The sequence below is a fragment of the Fukomys damarensis genome, unplaced genomic scaffold, assembly GCF_012274545.1.
Source record: "Fukomys damarensis isolate Sample0158 unplaced genomic scaffold, DMR_v1.0_HiC HiC_scaffold_10, whole genome shotgun sequence".
Classification (NCBI taxonomy): Eukaryota; Metazoa; Chordata; class Mammalia; order Rodentia; family Bathyergidae; genus Fukomys; species Fukomys damarensis.
Window position 1 is genome coordinate 9,342,471 of NW_022900922.1, and position 13,195 is coordinate 9,355,665.

The 13,195-nt window shown below is 41.3% G+C and overlaps 1 protein-coding gene across 1 annotated transcript in view; it reads right to left on the reverse strand.

Annotated features, from left to right (window-relative positions):
* The window catches only part of Chrm3 (cholinergic receptor muscarinic 3), a 441,472-nt gene extending 428,410 nt beyond the window's left edge, over positions 1-13,062 (reverse strand). The window contains exon 1 of the mRNA XM_010615730.2: positions 12,596-13,062. The gene's annotated coding sequence lies outside the window, so the exon portion shown is untranslated. The remainder of the gene's footprint in view (positions 1-12,595) is intronic.
* Positions 13,063-13,195: the final 133 nt, after the last annotated feature.

Here is a 13,195-nt window from a genome sequence, read left to right on the forward strand (position 1 = left end):
TTTTTTTTTTTTTTTTTTTTTTGGTACTGGGGATCAAACTCGGGTCCTTGCACTTGCAAGGCAGGCCACTGAACCACTGAGCTAAATCCCCGGCCCTAAGAGGTACATTATTGAGTATAGTAAATTGGGTGATGGGTGACCCCTGATGAAAAGTTCAACCTGAAAGAAGAACATCCCTAGTTACATTATTTATTACAGTGCCCATAAATTTGGCAACCATGGTAACAGATGTGAGGACGACACATTAAAGACGCATGGGAATTGATATAAGGAGCATATTTCATGGCATTGTGAAAAAAAGGAGGAAAGAAAAGGGAATTAGAGGGAAATGAAGTTAGGCATCAAGAGAAGACAAAACATAAGGTGGTAACTTGAGAAGTTGCGAGAAAAGGTGCTTGAAGGGAAGTAAAGAAGATTAAAGCGTAATATGCGTACGTCCCAGTTCTCCGCAATGCGTTGACTCCCTATGCATCACGGGCGCGCACCAATTAAAAAATAAGTAAGCAAAAAACCCCAATATCCTAAAACATCTTCCTATATCAAAAGAAAAGCCAAGAAAGGAAATCCAGGTAAATGATGCTATGCTTGGAAGCAAATGTCTTGCCGAGAGAAAACATGGAAAATACAAGAGGGGGGAGGGATTCGCCGGTGTCCTCTGGGGAAGCTCTGCCAGCAGAGATTAGTTTAGGGCTGCAACTGGGGAGAGGACACACACTGCCGTGCCTGGCGCAGCCTTCAGACACAGGACCTAGCTTCTCTGTCCCATCTGGCCTGATCTCATGTTCTAATCCGTTCAACCAGGGTTAGGCCTGTCCTTGAGACTGTAGAAATAGTTTTATCCCTCCTAGAATCTACAGAATCTACATACTGATTTTTATCTTCAAGTCTCAGCCTTTGAGTGGTTTTTGTTTATTTGTCTGTTTGGTCTGGTTCCTTGTTTCTAATGAGAAAGGCAAGTGTATTATCCCAAAGATATGACAAGCCAGAGAGTAAGACCTCCATGTACTGATCTTCTGTTACATTGTTAGTTGTTTAAACTGGAGAAACTCTAAATTTCAGTATGTTTCCATTTCCTTTTTCTGTATATATATATATTTTAAATAGTATAAAAATCTGCTTAAAGAGAGCTGTTGACAGCATAGTACTGGCATAAAAACAAACACAGACCAATAGAATAGACAGCCCAGAAATAAACCCACACACTTATGGCCAACTGATTTTCAACAAAGATGCCAAGAACACACAATGCGGGAAAGACAGTCTCTTCAATAAATGGTGTTGGGAAAACCGGATATGCACGTGCAAAAGAAGGAAATCAGACCTCATCTCATTCTAAATACAAAACCAGTCCAGAATGGATTACTGACTGTACGTTAGGCCTGAAACTACCACAATACCACAAAGCAGAGGAAAAGCTCATGACACTGTTATGGGCAATGGTTTTTTTGGATGTGATCCCAAAAGTACAGGCAACAAAAGCAAAAATACACAAATGGTATTAAACTAAAAGGCTTCTACACAGACAAGGAAAAGAGGAACATTCCTCCTGAATGGAGAGAAAATATTTGCAAACTATACATCCAATAAGGGGTTAATATTCAAACTATATAAAGAACTAAGTAACTCCATTGCAAGAAAACAAGTAATACAATGAGCAAAAATGAGCAAAGAACCTGAACATTTCTTTAAAAAGATATATAGATGGCCAACAGGATATGGATTATGGCATAGCACTAATTATCAGGGAAGTACACATCCTAACAATAATGAGATATCATCTCACACTTGTTAGAATGGCCACTAGAAAAATAATCAAACGATAATAAGTGCTGGTAAAGATATGCAGAAAATGAAATCGTGCACACTGTTGGTGGGGATGTAAATTAGCAAAGCCATTATAGAAAACTGTGCAGAACTAATGTATGATGCAGCCACCTTGCTGTATATGCAAAGGAAATGGAATCAGTATGTCACAGAGATATCCGTACTCCTGGGGTCACTGCCGCATTACTCACAACAGCCAAGATGCTGAAACAAGCTAAGCGTCCATGGATAAAGAATGTGTGACACATATTTCAGGCTTGAGAAGAAGAAAAACGCTCCATGTGCAAATACACAGACAGGCCTGAGGCCATTACAAGAATTAAATAAGGCACAGGAGGACAAATGCCACATTTTACATATATGTAGAATTTTAAAAAGTCAAACTCACAAAGTAGGATGGTGGTTACTGGGGGTGGAAGTGGGGGAATGGGGTTTGTTCAAAAGGAAAAAAAGTTTCATTGGGCTGAATGAATAAGTTTGAGAGTTCCACTGCACAGCACAGCGTCTGTGGTTAACGATAATATATTGTAAACTGAAAAACTGCTAAGGTCGGAGATCTTAAATATGCTCACCACAAAAATCATGACGCAGGTGAGAAGATGAAGCTGACAGTGAGCTCAATTTAAGTATTTCATGATGCACACATACACGGACGTATAGCGAAGCACCACACTGTTCACCACAAATGTATGGTTTCAATCGTCCAACACTTAAAAAGATGTTGATTTACTATTATTTTTAAAAGATTTCTGATAAATCATCAGTCATCGTGAGAGCCGTCACTGTCACCACCACGATCACCCTCATCATCATTGCTTGTTCTTCCTTCAAGATAGCTTGAGTTTACCCAGAAATAATTTCCTTTGCCTATGGTGGTCGCTGAGGCTTTCAAATCTCCAAGAAGTTGGTCCCAGTTCTTTGCTTTGCCCTCACTGATTTTACAAGTTTTCCCTCACTACCTTTATTCTTACCATAATAGCTGGCCATATATATACAGCCATCATATTTCCAAATTATATTAAAACCGAAAGTTTAAAAAGTACTAGAAAAAAAGGAAGGCAATAAAAACTGGCTGACTTAGCATTATTTTTAGCTCTGAGTTACCCAGAAAGCGGTGCAAACATAGAAACAAAGATGGCTTGGGCCAGGGATTTAGCTCAGTGGTTCTACCACCTGCCTTGCAAGCACAAGGACCTGAGTTCGATCCCCGGTCCAAAATAAACAAATAAATAATAAATAAATAAGATGACTTAATTTTATTGTCAGGTAATTCCTTTTATTATGTAAAAATTCAATTTTCTGGTACTAAATTCGAAAAGAAATATATAGGCAATAGATATTAACTAAACCAATAAACACTGTATTCAGAATTTTGAGAAAAGATGTATTCTTTAATATTCCTTAATTCCAGTTGCAAAAGTCCCATACCGTTTCAAAGCCATTACTGTTTCATATTCTTTTATATCTCCATCTTATTTTAAGCCTCTTGTGTCCATCAGATACAGTAAGTTTGCTGACAACTGTAACAATCTTGCCTCTGTCTATCCAGGGAAATGATCTTCCAGAGTTCTGCCACAAAACTTATTTATTTGTCTGCTTGTTTATTTGTTTGAGACAAGCTTTTACTACATTGTCCAGCAGGTCTTCAATTCCTGGCATCAAGTGATCCTCCTTTCTCAGCCTTCTGTACGGCTGGGGCTACAAGGAAAATGCTACTGTGCCCACCTTTAACTTTTTAAAGATTGCAATAACAAATATTCAGCATTATTAAGAGTCTGGTTTCTAAAATGCTTATAGAAATATTGATTTTGAGTTGTATAAAAATTTTCCTTTCAACAAATGCCTTGCCTTCACTAAGTAGTCCAAACATACCTTACATGATATTTTATTTTTCTCCCTAAATTGCAGTTGTTTTATATACTAAAATTTTTGTTAAATCTTTGTGAAAATTTTGTTTTATTCTATTATATTCATTCATTAACAAAAAATACATACACATATTATGTTAGGTACACATGTACGCACATTTCAGAATCCCAGATGTCACCTGTTCTTCACCAATCTAAAGAATGTGAAAGTTTATGTTCCAGTATAAAATGCAGCCATCTGAGAGTACACGTCATCAAACATTAACTTTTCAAGCTGGCTTCAAATAGGAATGCTTACAGGCTGGGGATTTAGCTCAGTGGTTCTGCCACCTGCCTCACAAGCACAAGGTCCTGAGTTCGATCCCCAAAAACCAAAAACCAAGAATAAATAAATAAATAGAGTAATTCTTACTACTTTTTCTTCAACCCGTCATCCAGTGTTACCCTGAAGGCTCATGACTGGACCTTCTGGGGAAGTATTTTTGACTTACTCCTACAAATCCAAAATGTTCTGCACAGTCTTAGGAGCAGAGAAACTTCTAAATATAGATATGCTTAACTGATAAGAAATTCAAAGCAAACATATTTCTATATTGCTAGACCATTTTAAGTGGATTGATTTTATGTAGTTAAGTCACTCAACATTTTGGAATGAACTGAAAATTTTAAAAATAGGGAGTTAGAGGGGCCAGGAATTTAGCTCAGAGGTTCCACCACCTGCCTCGCAAATCCAAGGTCCCAAGTTTGATCCCTGGTTAAAAATAAAATAAAATAAAATAAAATAAAATAAAATAGGTAGATTTACATTTAAAGTCAAGATCCAAAAGTCTGTTAGTATCCCTGGGTTGAAGAGAGTAACTATTAAAATATATGTGTGTGTTGGTCAGCTTTCCATCACAAATATGTGAGGTAAACCAACATATAAAGCAAAATGCTTTTTTTGATTCAGAGTTGTGGAGGTTTCAATCTATGACTGATTGACCCTGTTGTTTTGGGCTCATTGAAAGAACATAGGTCATGGGAGAAGCATGTGGCAGACGGCCAGGGAGCAGAAAGAAAGAAGAGCTTGGGATTGATTCCATAACCCTTTTTCAGGACACATTCCCAATGACCTAAAAGCTTCTCATGAAGTCCCACCTCTTAAAATTTCTACTACTTCCCGACAGCACCAAGCCAGGGATCAAGCATTTAAAACATGAGATTTTGGGCAACATTCTAGAACTAACTTATAGCAATACAAAGTATCAAATAATTGTGCATTAAATTGTTCAGTAGTTACCTTTGGGTATATTGAGTCATAGTGGACTTTTTCTTTGGATATTATATACTTATGTAATGTTTGAACTTTATAAAATACATATTTTTTCTGTAAAGAAACACACAGCAAAATACTATATTCATATATTTTATATATTGATATGCATGCACGTCATTTGAGAGAGACTCTATAACTTGAGGACAGTAAAGAAATATAACACTTCAAGAATATTCCAGTCTGATATTTGAAATAAGGCAAGATCCTGATAAAGTATGAGAAAGATGAATTCACGGTGAGAAGGTTTATGGCAAGTCGTCCTTGACATTGCTGAAATTTGGACCCTGAAAGATATGGAAGAAAGGGACTCCTAAGCATCATGAGAACAGGGGAGGAGATACAGCAAATATGGAAAGAGAAGGGTGACCTTGAGACCTGAGAATGAACTTCAAATGTAAATCAAATCAGGGACCATGTCGAAGCTGATGCAAGACATTTAGTCATTATTCAAAAGACAGTGGAAAGGAAAGTCAAAGAAATTGTTGGTGGGGGGCAAAAATGATCAGACTGTAATGTCAGTAAGAGTAATCCACATAAATGGGTTGGAAGGCAAGTCTAAGAGAATATCCTGGAGCTCAGAGCCTAAGAGAAAGGTACAAAGTTATAAAGGTATAACTTGAAGCCTTATTTCTCAGTGTGGTCTGAGAACAGGAGAGGTGTCTGCATACACTGGGAACCTGTTGAAATGCAGATTCTCAGGTTCCAGCCAGACCTCATGTATTCGAGTCTGCATTATACTAAGACCCTTAGATCTTTTAATGTACATTAACACTGGAAGAGCAATGAGGTAAGGTGTTGATAGGCTTGAGATGTTACTTGGTTGAGAATTAGAATGGCTAGACGTGGGAGGGAAGGGAAAGCGACAGATCAAAATTACTCAGGAATGTAGGACGGTCATGCTATTCATAGAAATGGGAACCCCAGGAGAAGAGCAGGGTGAGGAAGAGGCAGGGGAAGCCTTGCCATACTGCAAGCATGTGGCAGTGCTCTTTGTCGAAGCCAAGCTGGGCTTCGAGAGGAGGAAATAACTGTGACTCACTCAGAAAGGTTTTGGCTATGAAAATGGATGAAGCTACAAAAGGAGAGGTAGGGACTGGGGAGGGAAATGGGTCATGCAGAAGCTAATGGAGAACCTCCCCTTCCAGGGAGGAAATGTGCTTGGAAGACTGCTAGAAGGAAGAGAGGAGAGGAGAAGAGAGCCTTGGAGGTATAAAGCCCTAAAATTGAGTTTAAAGATGTTGCTTGGTGATTAAAGGGAACAGCCAAGGAAGGGCTATGGGGTTTGTGACAAAGAAGTGATAACTGACTTTTGGAAAAGTTTTTTCTGTGCGCCTCATGAGAATGCAAGCTAGATGTCAAAGGTTCAGCGTCAGAGAATAGTGACATTAGGATAGGGTGAACACTGCTCTTCAGTGTAAATGGAAAGGTTAGGAATGAGTGTTCAAGCTTGAAAGTGGCACATAAAACCAGACTGAATTAACTTTAAACTATTAAACTTTAAAGATTTTTCTTAGCGAAGAAAGTTCAGAAGTGTTCTCATCCTAATGCCTAGGATTATTAGGAAGGCAAACAAGCAGAGAGTTAGAATTAGATTTTTGGCTCAATCCTTGCTGCTTTCTGAAATGGAATAAGCTGCCTTGTGAGCATCCATTTCTCAAAGCATACAGACTGCACAGTTTGGAGAACAACAAATAGAGTTGCAAAGAAAAAGTTGTTCACTGATGACAACTAGAATAGCCTGAATGGTGATCCCCTAATGATACGACCACTTCCTAATGTCTGGAATCTGTAATTACCTTACACAGCAAAAGTTGTGCTATAGGTTTGGGTCTTAGGAGCAGAAGCTTCTTCAGGATTTTCAGATGGGCCTTTGATGCAATTTCCTTGTAAGACAGAAACACAGAGGAGTAGACATATACATGAAGGAGAGACAATAACATGGCTGGATGGGCAGAGGTTAAAGTGAGGTGGTCATAAGCCAAAGAAAGAACGCAGCCAGCCACTAGAAACTGATGGAAGGAAGGAAGGGTTCTCCCTCCTCTCAGGTCTTTGGAGGGAGTATTGTTATGCTGGTACCTTGCTTTCAGGCCTACAGATTTATAAGAGAATACATTTCTGTTGTTTTATGCCCTAATATGTTAATACAACATCTAACATCCCTTTCCAACTCTGAGGTTGGTTGAGATGCTCTCACCTACTATTGACCATAGGTTTCTGGAAAGCAGAGTCCTTGACCCATCCTTTATATGGTTTCAAAACAGCATGTCCCTTGTGTCTGGCACATCAGCTACATTGACTCTACAGCCATGTATATCAATGACAAGCAGAGACAGACTGCAGAGAGAGCAGATGGAGGTGCTCTCAGTCTACTCAAAAGAATGTTTATTAAAATTTGCTTATCATGCAGTTAAATATATCTTCATGAAGTCAACTCTCGAGAAAACTGGCATAAACACTATGGGAGTTGTCTCTGAGAGTCAACTGTAATGTTAAAGATGGGTTGTACCACCAGAATTCAGAGGCGTCATGACTCGCAGTTTCTTGTTCAGTAGGTTTTTCAGTTTCTAATAATCAAATGAATCAGGTACTTGAAAATAATGTATCATAGGGGAAAGCGGAGTGACAGCTGCACACCAGGAGCGTTGGAAGGGGTTGTCTGGCCCCTGTGATTCAAGGGCAGGAAGAGAAGCGAGGACGACTCCATACAGAGCAATACCACGGTCCTTCCAACTTCTCCCCACCTCTCCACGTAAGATACTGCAGATGACAGTTGAGAAGTGACAGCAAAGAGGACAGGGTATCACAGGCGAGAGCTTCTCTCCAGTGTCAACGGTTGGAGGTACTTCCTCATAACAGAAGTTGTGCTTTGAGACTACTTTGTGCTAAGACAGTGGAAAAATCACAAAATGTACTGTATTGAATAGTATCAAATGACTGATATACATATACACACACATGAATCCAAACATTTTTTCATTTGAAACAAAAAAATTCCAGTACATTTGAATTTATATGAATTCTAAATCTGTGCAATAGCTTTGGGCAAGGGCTACTTGCAATGAAAGCTGGTTTGATGGCACTTTTGCTGTGGGTAAACACCGATTATAGTAAAGCAGTAACCAAGTTTCTCTCCAGTTTGGATCCTGTGTGCAATTCTGCAGGGAGGGAATGTATTCGAAGTGACCACTAAATCTAAGTCTTCGGACATAGCTCCCTGTGACATATTAGAAGGCTCATTAGAACAATATCAGAATATATTACAATCGTAAGTGCAGGGTCTCCAAAGTAGACATCTGATAGAGCCTCTCTCTGGAGACCCTCTGTGAAACATGCAGAAGATATTTTATTTTAGTTTTTCTCACCTGCATTTTACCTGACCAACATTAGTTGGAGGATCCTGTCTGAGATCTTCCTGTGGTAGAGGTGACTGAAGGTAAACTATGTCATGGCTCAGCTGATGTGCCAGGTTTCAAGGGAACAGTGGGGACAGGAAATAGGCCAGGGCTGGGCTAGAACAAATGACCTAATGAAGGAAGGATTAATTTGGTAGCATACAGTCAGCAACTCAAATTACAGTGGCCAGAAGGGGTGTGGAGGACTGAGATTTGATCCTGCCAACAATGACAGACAAGGAGATATTTTATCTATCAAGAGGAACTTGGCAGCCAAGTCTCGAGGCAGAAATGACACACTGTCAGGAGGATGGCTGTCCCTAATATCTGGGGCTCTGCCCACATTGGGGTTGAATCAGAGGTTGAGAATACAAGAATGGAGTCCTACTCCTGGAGAGACCTTGGCAAGAGAAAGGGTGACTCTCAAGGTCATTGCTAAAGCTTTTCCAGGCAAAACATTAAGTCCAGTGCTGAAAATGTGAATACAGAACGAGAGAGAGAACTGGTCCCATGAAATGGCAAATACGATAAGGAGTCAGAGACACAGAGGCCAGGGAGCCAGGGAGTCACTAGAGCTTGCTAAGGTTAGGGCAGGCAACACAAACTCAGACTTGCTCCTTTTGTGGCCTGCCCTAGCTAATACATGGTGAAGGCCTGCTCTGCTCCAGAGTCCCATCCAGAGCACTGGGGGAAGGCAGGGGCTCAAATTGCATTTTACTCTACCACTGATTTTCTTGAAGCATTCATATTCTGGCTTCAGGATGAGCTAAGACAATCAGTGACAAGATGGCAGTGGCTCAGAATAGTCCCTCTGTGGGATCTTGTTCTGGCCAGTGGGTGCTGAGTCTGTGTCCCTGTGGGAGGCTGCATCTGCAGCCTCAGCAGAGGAGTGCTAAGGAGGTGCCAGGCAGCCAGTGTCCTCAGGGATCTAGTGGGTAGATGGGCAGGGGTTCCAACAGGTGCAAGAAAACAAATCCTCAGTGTGCCGGGTGAGCCTTCCAGAAACAAAAGAATCTGCAAGCTGCCAAGGCTCCTGGACAAAAGGCACAGACGAAGGCCAGCAACTGAGCAAGAGGGCACCACACTGGTACACTGCGCCCCCCACCTCACCAAGTAGTACTTAGGGTGTGAGTCTCAATCGCGCACTGCTTTTCACGGTGTGACCAAGTCTGTTCAAATGGCACTACCGCATGCATGGATCCTCGAAATCACCCCCAGATGTAGACAGGGCAAGTACTGTCATCTCCACGTGTACACTGTGGGAAGGAGTGCTGGTGGAGGGTGGCCATGCAGTTATCATACAGGGCACATTATGCTTTGATATTTTAAACAGCTTCACTACGACAGAACTGTGTTTATTTTATGGCTTGAGGACAAAGGCACTAAGGCAGAGCTGTGTGTCTTCAGGAATGCAGTAATGTAACAGCTTTCTGGGCTGCATTGATCTGTCAAAGGGAGCCTTTGCACCCAGTGCCTCTCCATAGAGGGTGAGGTGGTGGGCAGCACAGTGACAATGGGTTTGGCATCAAGGTCAGTTTTGCATTTGATCTGAGCAAGGACCTCTTCCTTCATGAAGCCAGAGCATGCCAGGCACCACAAACTGACTTCCAAGGAGACTGGCTTTGTGTCTTTTCAAATTCTTCCTAAAATCAAAACTTTTCTTTGGGGCTCTAAAAGGCTAAAAGGAAGACAAGTCTTTTACCGAAACTGTGTAGATGAAAAGTCTGGTAGAGCACTTCATGGACACCGCATCTGGGGAAAAGCTGCATATGATGCATTCCACAATTAAGCATCAGGCATATTTTATGATGCATATCAATTTTCAAAATAAGCATGGTAGAGGGGTTTGATTAATTTTTTGTTGGGGCCATATATGCCTTTTTATTTATTCTTCTTTAAGAAAAACTTATTTTAAATTCACAAACGTACTGTGCAAAAGAAAACATTTCCAATTACTTATCCTTCAAAACCACACTTGGAAAGATAATGCTGTTAGTCAGAATATATCATGATACAAAATTAGGTTCCATAAGTGAAGGGTAGCTGCATCCCTGAATACTGAGCAGAGTCCCCATCTTCCTGTGATTCACGGTTCATTCATCTGCTAGCTAAAGTGCCACTACACCACAGCTGCTCTCTCTATAAACTTCCCCATGCTGCAAACAAGGCTCAGCTTCTTACCAGTTAACCTGAAGATGTCCAGGCCACTTCAAACTAAGCAACTAAATCTGCCAGTGTTAACATTATTAGGCAAGAACACCATGTTGGTTCAAGGAATGACAAGATATTTTAGCTAAAGATCCGAAAACAAAGTTTTACTTTAGAGTTACAAATCCATATTGCAACTTTACTTTTAATTGTATCCTTTAACTTTCTGTCTACTCAGTTTATTACTGTGGATCCAAGAAGTTCTAGCTTTGTCAATTTCATATTTTTTTTTCTGGGCTCACTTTCAACAGGTTGCCTGCAATTAAAAACTAAAATTAAAAGAAACTCATATTTTTGCATTCTTTAGCTTAGACCAACAAAAGGTTTTCTTTTATTAAGAAAACAAACCACTAGTCTTTATAAGGGATGAATAAGAAAGTACATTTGACATAGCTTTTACTCATGCTTATATAATCTTCAGAAATAAATACTTCTGAAGTGATATTTTACTATTCGCCCTCCCTAGGAAGAGATATAGCATAATAAATATTCATGGATTTCTCTACACTTAGAAGTTTCCTAAATACATTTCACTGCGGATTTGATACAAAACTACTTTTATAATTGCACCTGTTCCTTCCCTGAGTCTTGATCAATTCCGTTCCAAGATTTTTCTAAATCTTGACCTTTTCCCAAAATCATACTTTTTCCCGACCATAATTTTCCATGTCAAAGATTTAGAAGATTTTTTCAAAGTCTACTTTTTATCTCAGTTTCTTTTTCAACTATAAAGTCCATCTGAATAATTATTCATCATGTTAAAAAAAAAGTATTTCATTGCCACCATTTCCACGTTACATTCAATCTCACTGCCCTTCCCAGCTTACAGAAATATTCTCCATCACATGTGTCATGCAGTGATTCCTAAATTATTAATTTAAGCTAAATATTATATTTCCATATGGAAACCGCTTCAAAAATAACGTGCCTTCCAGCTAATCCATAGCTAATTATATAGTCAGCTAAGGGAGATAAAGCATGTAAACAAACCCTGAAGACAGGTTACTCCGTGGTAGCTGTGTGTGGCGGTTATTGCATGCCTGTGGCGTGTTGAGCACACACTGAAGAGGCAAACATGTCTGATGACCATGCGTGCCTACTTCGCAATACCAGCTCCTGTAACAAGAGGCTGCACGCAATACCTGGTCTACCCTGCGACCTCTGAGACAGAAAGACCTCAGTGGGTTCATTTTTATTTTAATGCTGTCACTGTAATCCTGCCTACCTGCATGCACTCCTTCTAAGTTCTGCTTTGCCCTTTCTAAAATGTATGTTGTCACATTGGACTTCTCTCTTAAACAAACACACGGGGCTGTACTTAAACACAGGAAGAGTAGCAAATGGGTCATGCAATATAATGTCACAATATAAAATTATTTGTACTACATAATTACAAAACACGCTTTAAGAAGAAGAAGAAAAAATTTTTTTTCAAATAGGCTAGTTTATCCATCGTGTTGGAACCCAGAGGCCAAAAAAGAGAAAGGAGAGGTCCGTGCACAGCACCCAGTGAAACGCCCGGTGCCCTTTAACAACAGGATTGCTCTGATAAATGCGCCCCTGCCCCCAAGGAGAGCCACCCGGCGGAGTGGGGAGATGGATCCTCACAGACTTGGGACAAGTTCAGGCACACTTGTACACAAACGCAGCTTTATATTCTTGAAATCCGTCCATATGGATTCAATTCGCAAACTCGTTTCTCCTCTTCCACATCCAACCTGCGTGTAAAAAAAGTCGCACACACGCACAAGCACGCAGAACAAGACCACAATTCCACACCCACACGGCCGAGCAGACAAGTGGATTGAATCGCGCCAGTCAACTGTTCCCCACCTCGCTCTCGCCTTTTAAAAACAGGAATTAACCCCGCCACAAGGAGGCTGTGCCTGGGGAGGGTTCCACCCAGGAGATTCGGTGTGGTGGCGGCCGCCTCCGCCCGAGTACAGACTCTAGCCGGGTGGGTAAAGACGCGCGCCCGGGCTACGTACCTTTGCCCGTGTTACTTTAAGTGCAAAATTTGCCTCTTCGGGCTCTGAAATGATAAGCGAACTGGCGGCCCAGCTGCGGCGTTAGCAGGTGCTTTCTTAGCAACGGTGGGAATTCAAACGCTTCCACGCGCTCCTCCGGAGCACACCACTCGCGCACGCACAAACACAGCGGGCGGAGCTGCCCCTCCGGCGCCCACAGGTCCTGCCTTCGGGTCTGGCATTCATTCGAAGGAGAGAAAACTGAAGCGAAAGAGCGCTGGGCAGGGCGAGCCCTGCTTTCCTCCGGCCACCGCTCCTCTACTCCCTTCTTTTCCGTGCACTTGGTTGCCACTTGGCCTTCCGCACCCTCCGTCCCGGAGCTGCAACTCCGCACCAGGTCGCGATCCCAGGTTCAAATCCCCTCCACCTCCAATCGGCAGCACGACCTTTCGCATCCCTCCCCGTTTTTCTTTAAACTCTACCAGCGAAAACATTTCCTATCCATGCTGAAAACTTTTTCCTCCTTTTGCAAGGAGAGAAGGCAAGAAAACAGACCGGCTGCGCCTGCCCCCCGCCTTGCCCAGCGCCTGGAGGCGGCGGGCGCAATCCTTACCTGGGCAA